Source organism: Rhinoderma darwinii, chromosome 5 (genome assembly GCF_050947455.1).
Source record: "Rhinoderma darwinii isolate aRhiDar2 chromosome 5, aRhiDar2.hap1, whole genome shotgun sequence".
Classification (NCBI taxonomy): Eukaryota; Metazoa; Chordata; class Amphibia; order Anura; family Rhinodermatidae; genus Rhinoderma; species Rhinoderma darwinii.
Genome location: NC_134691.1, coordinates 135444500 through 135456813, shown reverse-complemented (window position 1 = coordinate 135456813; position 12314 = coordinate 135444500). Strand labels below are relative to the sequence as shown.

The following is a 12314-nucleotide window of genomic DNA, read 5'->3' as shown; positions in this document are numbered from 1 at the left end:
CTAATAAAACTGTGAGTGGCATTATCAACAGGGGGAGCTCTATCTACAGGGTGGTTCTATATGTGGAGATGTTGAGCACTAAATACAGGGGGAGCTATATGTAGGGCACTCTCTACAGGGGTGGGCTATATGTGGGACATTATATACAGGGGTGGGCTATATGTGGGACACTATATACAGGGGTGGGTTACCTGTAGGGCACTATGTACAGGGGGCTATATCTAGGGCACTGTCTACAGGGGTAGGCTATATGTGGGACACTATATACAAAGGGAGCTATATGTAGGACAGCACGGTGTCTCAGTGGTTAGTACTATTGCCTTGCAGCTCTGGAGTCCATATGTGGGCACTATCTACAGAGGGCTGTATGTGGGGCACTATTTACAGGGGCTTCTATGTAGGGCACTATCTACACAGGCTATATGGGGGTCACTATCTATAGGGGGGCTATGGGGGCATTATCTACAGGGGGCACGGTATGTGTGTGTGTGGGACACAGTGTATGGTACTATTATAAACAGGGACACAGTGTATGGCGCTATTATAATAAGAGGTGCAGTGTATGGTGCTATTCTATTTAGGGGTGTTGAGAATTTTATCTACAGGGGTCGGCTATATGTGGGACACTATATACAGGGGGAGCTATATGTAGGAAAGCACGGTGTCTCAGTGGTTAGCACTATTGCCTTGCAGCTCTAGAGTCCATATGTGGGCACTATCTACAGAGGGCTGTATGTGGGACACTATCTACAGGGGCTTCTATGTAGGGCGCTACCTACAGATGCTCTATAGGGGTCACTATCTACAGGGGGCTATGGGGGCACGGTTTGTGTGTGTCTGTGTGTGTGGGACACAGTGTATGGTACTATTATAATCAGGGACACAGTGTAAGATGCTATTTTTAATTAGAGGTGCAGTATATGGTGCTATTCTATTTAGGGGTGTTGAGAATTTTATCTTCGTTTATAGGTGCAGAAATGTTTTAAAAGTGAGAAGCTGAAGACATCTGAGCGGAAAACTGCAAAAATGGGCTGTGGCCGGAAGAAGTCATCATAGAGGTCTGGACCGGAGGGAGAAGAAAAGAGAAAGAGAAATAGAATCTGAGAGGTCACCAGTGAGTCACTTAATGTAAATGTTTATTCTGCCTCTAATCAGTAATGTAGTCACTGAATGGTCTGCAGCGAGTTGCTGGGTGGTTTGATTATGATATGATTTTTTTTTGTGAAATATAATTTCCCAGCATATCCTTACCATTGTTCAGGCCATGCTGGGAGCTGTAGTTTTATGCTGTACAAACCTATACGGCAGGGGTTGCACTAAATGGAACTGTATTTGTACTGGTGCTGTAAATATGTACTGAGTTTGGTTCTGAGGCTGTATACATGTACTGAGCTTGGGTCTGGTGCTGTATTTATGTACTTAGCTTCGTTCTGGTGCTGTATATATGTACTGAGCTTTGTTCTGGGGCTGTATTTATGTACTGAGCTTAGATCTTGTGCTGTATTTATGTACTGAGCTTGGTTCTGGGGCTGTATTTATGTACTGATCTTGTTTATGGTATTGTATATATGTATTGAGCTTGGTTCTGGTACTGTATATATGTCAGAGCTTGGTTCTAGTGTTGTATTTATGTACTGAGGTTGGTTCTGGTGCTGTATATATGTGTTGAGCTTGGCTCTCGTGCCGTATATATGTACTGAGCTTTGTTCTGGTGCTGTATATATGTATATATATGTACTGAGCTTGGTTCTGGGGCTGTATTTATGTACTGAGTTTGGTTCTGGAGCTCTTATAATATAGAATATATTTATAATAACAAAATTGCAGGGCAGATGGAATTGTTTTCAAATCATTCTATATTTAATGGGAACCTGTCTGGTAGTTTTAACCCCTTGAACTGCCACCATGCGGTAATACATGACCTGACATTATTTCCAAATGTATGTTTTTTTCAGATGCAGCAACAACTATAAAATCAACTTTTAAAACGGGGCACACTATATGCAAATTACTCATTAAAGGGTCATGGGGCAGTGCCGCTATCCTGAAGAGTCACATCGTCCTGCCTCAAAACCCAACTTTCCATATTTGGTTGACATCCCCCTGGCTGATACTATTTTCTCGGATGCGCCATTGCCTTGTTCTACTTGGGCATGCACCGTGCAGCGAGGTTTACTTTGCCCGGCTTTACAGATGCACCACACATGCCAGGGGAGTACAAGGCAATGGCGCATCCGCAAGAGTTTGAGAAGGCTGGTAGTGATGACAAACAGCCAGGGGAATGTCAATCAAAATCTGGTGAGCGCCATTTCAATTTTCGCCTCAGGCAGCAGAAAAGCTAGAATCGGCCCTGAGGCTGCAGGCCACTTTAGGCCTGCAGCCTATAAGGTGCTGGAAGACTCCCTGCGCAGGCCAGCATTATGACACATGAATCACGCTGGTCTGCACATGTGTCCCGACTGGAGCCTGTGCCGCGCTTCGTCCATCGCAAGAACGGGGCAATATAAGTACAATATATATTTTGGGGGGGCTGTGTTGCACTACATACAAGAGGGGAAGCAGGGTGGCACTATATACAAGAGGGGAAGCAGGGTGGCACTATATACAAGAGGGTGAGCAGGGTGGACCTATATACACGGGGGCAGGGTGGCACTATATACAAGGGGGAGCAGGGTGGCACCATATACAAGGGGGGAGCAATCTGGCACTATATACAATGGGGGAGCAGGGTGGCACTATATACAAGTGGGGGGAGCAGGGCGGCACTATATACTAAGGGGGCTGGGTGGCACTATATAGGGGGCTGTGTGGCACTATAGACAAGGGGAGCTGTGTGGCACTATATACAAAGGGCTGTGTGGCACTACTAAGAGGGGGGGCCGTGTGGCACTACATACTAGGGGGCTGTATGGCACTATTTACAAGGGGGAGGGGTGTGGCGCAATCTACAGGGTCTGTATGTGGCGCAATCTACAGGGGTCTGTGTGTGACACTATGTACTAAGGGGGGCTGTGTAGCACTATCTACTAAGGGGGGGCTGTGTGGCACTATCCACTAAGTGATGGCTGTGTGGCACTATATGCAAGGGAGGGGGGCTGTGTGGCACTATATACAGGGGGAACTGTATGGCGCTATATACAGGAGGAGCATTATGGTGATATCTGCGGGGGGGGGCTGTATATCACTATCTACACGGGGAGGTGGGGGGCTCTATTTACAAGTGGGGTGTGACTGTCTACAGGGGGGGCTGTATATCACTGTCTACACGGGGGCTGTATGGCACAATCTACAGGGGGCACTATCTATAAGGGGGGCTCCGTGTGGCACCTAGAGGCGGGACCCCAGTCAAAAGTTTGCTATGGGGCCAAGTCTTTCTTAGTTACGCACCTGGGCCTCATGCACACGATCTTAATAGTTTTTATTGTCTGCAAGTACGGATCCGACGGCTACGGATACACATCTCTGTGTCTGTGCCGAAATTGCAGACAAGAATAGGACATGTTCTATATTTTGCAGATCATTTCTACGGCCTGTACACACATCCGTAAATATACAGAAAGGTGTCTGTGGCCAATATAAATGAACGGGTCCGCAATATAATTCCTTAATTTCGGATTCCGTAATTACGGATGAAAATTACGGTCGTGTGCATGCCTTAGTGACATGCAATTTCATCTTCCTCATCCTATTTAACTGTATTACACAAGAGTTTCTTTTGGGATTGTGAAAGTTCATAAGCATTTACAGTGAGCCTGCAAACATTGAAGGGGGAACTACAGGTGCTAGGGGGTGTGAAAGATATCACTCTCCCATTGATAAAATATATATCTAAGTTTCATTATTCACATAAACAACTGATTTATCAAAAACGAATTATAATGATAGATTCGCATTATTTGCTATGTGAAAATGCACCTTTGCCTCTAGTTTCTACTCATAGTGGTGCTCTAATGGAGATCTAAAAAGAAACTAACACCAAAGAAAATACAGAAAAATAAAAGTAAAAGTAGAATCATACAAAAAATTATAAGTTCACAATTCCATGTTTCATTTAGACACTAAAGAAGAACTGATTACTTGCACTGATTATTTTCTTGAGAAGTAGTAAGTTTTAACTTAAAAAGAAATATGTTTATAAAATGTAATAAAAGCATAGAAAGTAGAGTATAAAAGTATTGTTTCTTAAAACAAAATGCTGATTACATTGAATAAGATATAAAGAATCTAAAAAGCAACAATACATCCAGTATAGAATTTGATTAAAGTGGTTGTCTTAGTACAAACATTGATGGCACATCAATGTCCAATCGTAGTGGGTCTGACTGCTGCGACTTCTACCAGGTACATAGGCCACATGTCTTATTATAGTCAATTACCAATTGCCATCAATCAGATACAGACTTGCCATGATGAGTTACAGGCTTGCACTTCATCTATCACTCTTCAGATACAGTCAATTAAGCATGTATACAGTCTACACAATCTCTTGTGTAAATAATAAAAATAAATCATACCTCAAGATTAATATTAGTATTATTATGAGAAAGTACCTATGGACGTGAGGCAGAAATTCCAAAACCAGAACTCCCGTCTGTCACCTGATAAATATAAAAAAAATTGTAAAAAAAATTATAATTTTTCTTTATCAGGCATTTGATTAGGCCCCATGCACACGACCGTAGATTTACGGGATTACGGACACATTTATTTCTATAGCCGACGGAAACTTTCCCGTATATTTACGGGAAGGTATCCGTGCCGTAGAAAGCCTCCACAAAAGAGAGGACATGTCCTATTTTTTGCTTTTCACGGACAGCCGTGCCCGTAATCACGGACAGTGATTATGTGCAACGTCGTGTGCAGGGGGCCCTAGAGTTTGCACGATGCATTGCAATATCGATACTATTTTGAAGCCGCGCATCCTCAAATAGTTCAATACCGTAAACTCACGTATTTAGCCGCACAGCTTAGAACCCATGCACACGAGCCTGCTTTTGCGGTCGCAATTCCCCCGAAAATCCATGCGAGAATTGCGGCCCCATTCATTCCTATGGGGCCATGCACACGACCGTGGTTTCTACGGTCCGTGCATGGCCCAGGAGCCCGCACCACGGAAAGAACGGGCAAGCTTTATTAAGGCCGTGTTCTGCGGTCCGGGCTCTTTGAAAATAATGGCAGCGGCCATGTGCATGGCCCGCAATTTGCGGGCAGCTCGCGGCTGACAGTCTGCAGCCAGCCGACCCGAAAATCCCAGCCATGCACATGGCTACGGTCGTGTGCATGAGGCCTTAGTATTGTAATACATGAATTTGGTGATCAGCGCGATGTGACGCGTCCGGAGCTGCACTACTGAGCGGCAACGCCAGACTTCAATGGGTGCGTGATGCGCGAAAAACGGCCAAGTATAGGACATGTCGTGAGTTTTACGCAGCGGACATACGCTGCGTGAAAATCACGGACTGTCTGAATGGCCCCATTGACTAACATAGGTCCGTGCGACGCGCGTGATTTTCACACGCGTATCACGGACGTAGGATACGTTCGTGTGAATAAAGCCTTATACTGCAGTGTTTGTTGCTCAACAACAGTCCAAACACATTTGAACCACTACATAGCAAGCAGCGGATATCAACAAAACTTGAAGAACTCCCTGAGGGTATGTTCACACGGAGTGTTTTCAGACGTTATTCAGCCCATAAACATCCCGAAAAACGGCTGAAAAATCGTAAACAGAATGCCTCCAAACATCTGCCCATTGATTTAAATGGGAAAAACGGCGTTCTGCTCCGCGAGATTACGATGTAAACTGTCATTTAAAACGAGATTACGTTTGCCTTGCTGGAAATCTCACAGAAAAGATTCAGACGTGTCAGGATTCTGAATACACATCACGTCCTGGTTGGAGGTAATGTATATTCATTATCAGGACACTGCAGTAATGTTATAGTCTGTTTATGTGGCTGCACATAGCGATATATCTATATCGCTAGTGCAGTGTAAATGAATGGAGAGAAGTGCATGACGCTGATTGGTCAGCGTCATACACTCCTCTGTACAACGCCCACTTGGTCTAAAGTAAAAACACGCCCACTTGGGCTTTAAGAAATTAATTAGCATAAAGCTAAAAATCGCTCATAAAGTGGTAAAAATAGATTGTTTTTCTAAATAAAAAGCACTGCTGTTACCTACATTACAGCGCCCATCTCCTTATGTAGGAGATAGGCCTCTTATAATGTGGTGACAGAGTCTCTTTAAGGCCGGATTCACATGAGCGTGTGCGTTTTGGGCACGCAAAAAACTCGGCGTTTTGCAAGCGCAAAAGGCACTTAACAGCTCCGTGTGGCAGCCCCGTATGTTGCGCGGCTGCGTGCTTTTCGCGCAGCCGCCATCATTATGACACTCCGTTTGGATGTTTGTAAACAGAAAAGCACGTGGTGCTTTTCTGTTTTCATTCATAGTTTGACAGCTGTTGCGTGAAAAACGCAGGTCCCACGGAAGTGCTTCCGCGTGGCAAGCGTGCTTTTCACGCACCCATTGACTTCAATGGGTGCGTGATGCGCGAAATACGCCCAAAGAATGGACATGTCGTGACTTTTTCGCAGCGGACTCACACTGCATAAAAATCACGCAACTGTCTGCACTACCCCATAGACTAATACAGGTCCGTGCGACGCGCATGAAAATCATGCACGTTGCATGAACGTATATCCCGTTCGTCTGAATAAGCCCTAAGATTAATTCTTTGGTATTGAAAAAAATACTGGGTGAATTATCTCTTGCATAATAATTGTTATGTCTATGACCATCATTAGAATTAAGGAGGAGCTGGTTGAAGGGGGGCAGAAAAAGCTCTGTGGTACCTACATATATCTACCTCTATCATCTGATTTGGCTCTTCTATATACTTTAAAGATTAGAAATAATGGGATTTGAAGGTAACGTTCACTAGACATTCTATAACGTTATCTTGTACATAACTGACCCGAGTGAAAAGAAAACAGTGAAGATTTTTGAGTTCAAGGACCCAATGTACCTCCAAAAGAGTTGCACATAGTACTATTATTAATAAGTATTTGGAACTCATTAATAATTCTATTTAGTCAGTAAACTGGGACAGATTGTCAAATTGCTGTAAAGTACAACGTTATTATCTCAAGATTGAGTACACAGTGATTTAAGTACACAGTCTTGCTAAAGCTTACTGCAAAAATACTTGCAAAATAAAAATAACCAGGACGGACCATAAAGAACAGAACATGTCAGAACAGCAGACCTATTCATTAAGATAAGCTTAGACATAGTAGACATTAATAAACGTGTCCATGGATTTGATTCTGGTAAATCTTGCATAGATTAGATGTTTTGTAGAATATATCACAGTGAAATGAAAGTATCATGTATAATTAACAGAATGGTTGTGTGCTTTGCTTAAAAAAAGATGGCAAAGTTTGATCCATCGAAAAACGTATAAAACTATTAGACGTAGTTCAGGCGTTTTACGCCTCGAATTACGCCTGAAAAGACGGCACGATTACGTCTGCAAGCATCTGCCCATTGCTTGCAATGGGTTTTACGATGTTCTGTTCAGACGAGGTGTAATTATACGCGTCACTGTCAAAAGACGGCGCGTAAAAATACGCCCGCGTCAAAGAAGTGCAGGACACTTCTTGGAACGTTTTTGGAGCCGTTTTTCATTGACATCCATTGAAAAACAGCTCCAATTACGTATGTAATGGACGCCGCGGAAAAACGCGAGTACTTGCAAAAACGTCTGAAATTCAGGAGCTGTCTTCGCTTGAAAACAGCTCCGTAATTTCAGACGTATTTTGCGTTTGCGTGTGAACAGACCCTTAGGGTAATGCAATAAAATTTAAAAATATAAACCTTTATATATCATTGTGAAAGAATAAACCAATCAACTAATGTTTAAAACAAATGTACATACATGTCTTTAATAAACAGCAAATTGATAAATTTGAACCAGAAAACACTGGGGAAGATATATTGATACTGGCGCAATGCACTAGTATCTCTCCCCCGTGCGGCATGCTCCGCATTCATTAACGGGGCGCTTGTTATTTAACACCACTTTTCTAGGAGGGAAATGTTTATATACGTCATGCACAGTGTAAAGGATCTGCCAGGCACAGCTTCTGTGTCAACGCCCATAGGTAATCAGTCTGCACCTGCTTCTATGTCTGCGAGACTGACTCCATCTTCCACCACTCAGGATGGCAGGCTTAGGAGTGGGAGAGCCTATCACAGCCCGGCCAGACGGAGCTAGCTCCCGCCCTCTGTCTATTTATACCTGCCTTTCCTGTTCCTCCTTGCTTGTGATTCTTCTCGTTTGGTTTCCTGGCCCTGCTGCAGCTTCTTGAACTATTTGACCCTGCTTCATATTGACCCTGGCTTACTGACTACTCTCCTGCTCTGCGTTTGGTACCTCGTACACTCCTGGTTTGACTCGGCTCGTTCACTACTCTCCTGCTCTGCGTTTGGTACCTCGTACACTCCTGGTTTGACTCGGCTCGTTCACTACTCTCCTGCTCTGCGTTTGGTACCTCGTACACTCCTGGTTTGACTCGGCTCGTTCACTACTCTCCTGCTCTGCGTTTGGTACCTCGTACACTCCTGGTTTGACTCGGCTCGTTCACCACTCTTGTTGCTCACGGTGTTGCCGTGGGCAACTGCCCCATTTCCCTTAGCTTCTGTGTACCCTTGTCTGTTTGTCTGTCGTGCACTTATTGAGCGTAGGGACCGTCGCCCAGTTGTACCCCGTCGCCTAGGGCGGGTCGTTGCAAGTAGGCAGGGACTGAGTGGCGGGTAGATTAGGGCTCACTTGTCTGTTTCCCTACCCCCATCATTACACACAGCCACAATGTCCGACACATTTGTAACTACGTACACCGTGTTCCAAATTATTATGCACATTGGATTTAAGTGTCATAAACATTTAATTATTAGTTTTTCAATTAAACTCATGGATGGTAATGTGTCACAGGGCTCTTTGGACCATTGTAATCAATCTTAGACACATGTGATAATTAGTTTTCCAGGTGTGCCCAATCAAAGGAAAACTACTTAAGAAGGACGTTCCACATTATTAAGCAGGCCACAGGTTTCAGGCAATATGGGAAAGAAAAAGGATCTCTCTGCTGCCGAAAAGCGTGAAATAGTGCAATACCTTGGACAAGGTATGAAAACATTGGATATTTCAAGAAAACGTAAGCGTGATCATCGTACTGTGAAAAGATTTGTGGCTGATTCAGAGCACAGACGGGTTCGTTCAGATAAAGGCATAATGAGGAAGGTTTCTGCCAGACAACTTAATAGGATTAGGAGAGCAGCTGCTAAAATGCCATTGCAAAGCAGCAAACAGGTATTTGAAGCCGCTGGTGCCTCTGGAGTCCCACGAACCTCAAGGTGTAGGATCCTCCAGAGGTTTGCAAGTGTACATAAAGCTATTATTCGGCCACCCCTAAGCAATGCTGACAAGCAGAAACGGTTGCAGTGGGCTCAGAAATACATGAAGACTAATTTTCAAACCATGTTGTTTACTGATGAGTGCCCTGCAACCCTGGATGGTCCAGATGGATAGAGTAGTGGATGGTTGGTGAATGGCCACCATGTTCCAACAAGGCTGCGACGTCAGCAAGGAGGTGGCGGAATCATGTTTTGGGCTGGAATCATGGGCAGAGAGCTGGTAGGCCCCTTTAGGGTCCCTGACGGTGTGAAAATGACCTCTGCAAAGTAACTAGAGTTTATGACTGACCACTTTCTTCCGAGGTACAACAAGAAGAACCGTGCCTTCCGTAGCAAAATTATCTTAATGCATGACAATGCACCATCTGATGCTCCAAAGAATACCTTTGTGTCATTGGCTGCTATGGGCATAAAAGGAGAGAAACTCATGGTGTGGCCCCCATGTTCCCCTGACCTCAACCCTATTGAGAACCTTTGGAGCATCCTCAAGCAAAATATCTATGAGGGTGGGAGGCATTTCACATCAAAACAGAAGCTCTGGGAGGCTATTCTGAAATCCTGCAAAAGATATTCAAGCAGAAACTGTCCAAATACTCACAAATTCAATGGATGCAAGAATTGTGAGGCCGGATTCACACGAGCGTGTGCGTTTTGCGCACGCAAAAGACGTGGCGTTTTGCGTGCGCAAAAGGCACTTAACAGCTCCGTGTGTCAGCCCCGTATGATGCGCGGCTGCGTGATTTTCACGCAGCCGCCATCATTATGCAACTCCGTTTGGATGATTGTAAACAGAAAAGAACGTTTTGCTTTTCTGTTTACATTCATAGTTTTACTGCTGTTGCGCGAATCCCGCGCGTCTCACGTGCTTCCGCGTGGCATGCGTGATTTTCACCCACCCATTCACTTCAATGGGTGCGCGTTGCGCGAAATACGCACAAAGAACGGACATGCCGTGAGTTTTACGCAGCGGACTCACGCTGCGCAAAAATCACTGACAGTCTACACTGCCCCATAGACTAATATAGGTCCGTGCGAGGCGCGTCAATATCACGCGCGTTGCACAGACGTATATCACGTTTGTCTGAATAAGCCCTGAAGGTGATATCAAAGAAGGGGTCCTATGTTAACATGTAACTTGGCCTGCTAAGTTTATTTTGATTGAAAGAGCTTTTGATTTCTGTAAATATGACCTCCTGATGCTGCAAATTCAACAAATTACCATTTTAGTTCTCTTTACAACCTTTAAAATGTTTTGATCTCTGTTGTGCATAATAATTTGAAACAGTGCATTTTGAGTTTTTTACTTCTAAAAAAAAATCTGTTATCATTAGGAGAGTTGTTCAATAAAATTTGCATTATACTCCAACGGTTGATGGCTTGAAGATTATACTGACTGTCATTTGCATCGACAATTTAGGAAAATCAGCGAAAAATAACATTTGCATAATAATATGGAACATGGTGTATTTAAAAAAAAAAATGGGTGTAGGGCCTTCATACAAAAAGTTAAATACATTAAGTTCACACGTTGCGGATTTGTCGCAGATTTTGTTGCGGTTTTGACGCAGATCTCACCCTTTTGCATTGCAAAGTGTAAAATCTGCGCTGAAAATCTGCGTCAAATCCGCGACGTGTGAACTCAGCCTAATGACTCTATCCCATTTGCTTTGTTGCTCTATAAATACCTTTTTAGATTGGAAGATCCATCCCCTTTTAATAAAAAACACAACTTCCCTTCTGAGCACAGAAAACGTAGCCAGCTGCCAAATCCTCTTTCGTGTGGGCGGTAATTGTTTCATAAGATTCATAGAGAAAGAAGGCTATGTTTACATGTGGCTGATTGATTAGATGATATTCAGCAGCTGATTGGTGCTCTTGATATTTCTGTGATTTTGTGCTGTGTAAGGGGTATGTTCACAAAGCTTATTTACAGCTGTAAACGCCGTAAAAAATGGCTGAAAATATGGAGGCTGAACTCCTACAAACATCTGCCCATTGATTTCAATGAGAAAAACGGCGCTTCGTTACCACGGGGCGCTTTTACGCGGCCGTTTGTAAAAACAGCTCGTAAAAAAACGCGCCGTAAACAAGAAGTGCATGTCACTTCTTGAGACATTTTTCATGCATGAAAAAAAACTCTTGATGCATTAAAACTGGCTGAAAATCAGTTGCTGTTTTCCCTTGTAAACAGCTTCGTACTTTACGGCTCTTTTTCGTTTGCCGTGTGAACATACCCTAAGGGTGGATTCACACGAACGTGTATTGGGTCCGTGCGGGCCGCGTGGTTTTCACGCGCCACGCACAGACCAATACAAGTCTATGGGGCAGTAAAAAGCGCGACATGGTCAATATCTCCGCGTATTTCGCGCATCACGCACCCATTGAAGTCAATGGGTGCATGAAAACCACGCAGGTCGCACGGAAGCACTTCCGTGCGAACTGCCTGTTTCGCGCACAGCTGTCAAAAGGATGAATGTAAACAGAAAAGCACCACGTGCTTTTCTGTTTACAAACATCCAAACGGAGTGTCTTCGGCCGAACTCGGCAAAAAAATTTCCGGTACGCGACGTCAGGAGATAGTCACTGTCCAGGGTGCTGAAAGAGTTAAACTGTTTCAGCACCCTGGACAGTGACTTCCGATCCCAATATACATGAACGTGTAAAAAAAAAAAAGAAGTTCTGACTTACCGATAACTCCCGGCTTCTTCCTCCAGTCTGACCTCCCGGGATGACAATTCAGTCCAAGTGACAGCTCCAGCCAATCACAGGCCAAGCACAGGCTGCAGCGGTCACATGGACTGCGGCGTCATCCAGGGAGGTGGGGCCCGATG

General features: G+C 44.2%; 1 protein-coding gene across 2 annotated transcripts in view; it reads right to left on the bottom strand.

Moving 5' to 3' along the window:
* KCNG2 (potassium voltage-gated channel modifier subfamily G member 2) overlaps positions 1-12314 on the bottom strand; it is a 222919-nt gene that overhangs the window by 157156 nt on the left and 53449 nt on the right. Inside the window, exon 2 of one of the 2 annotated variants that reach the window (XM_075828387.1) lies at positions 4515-4598. The exons of the other annotated variant lie outside the window; for it this stretch is intronic. The gene's annotated coding sequence lies outside the window, so the exon portion shown is untranslated. The remainder of the gene's footprint in view (positions 1-4514; positions 4599-12314) is intronic. 2 annotated transcript variants of the gene reach the window in all.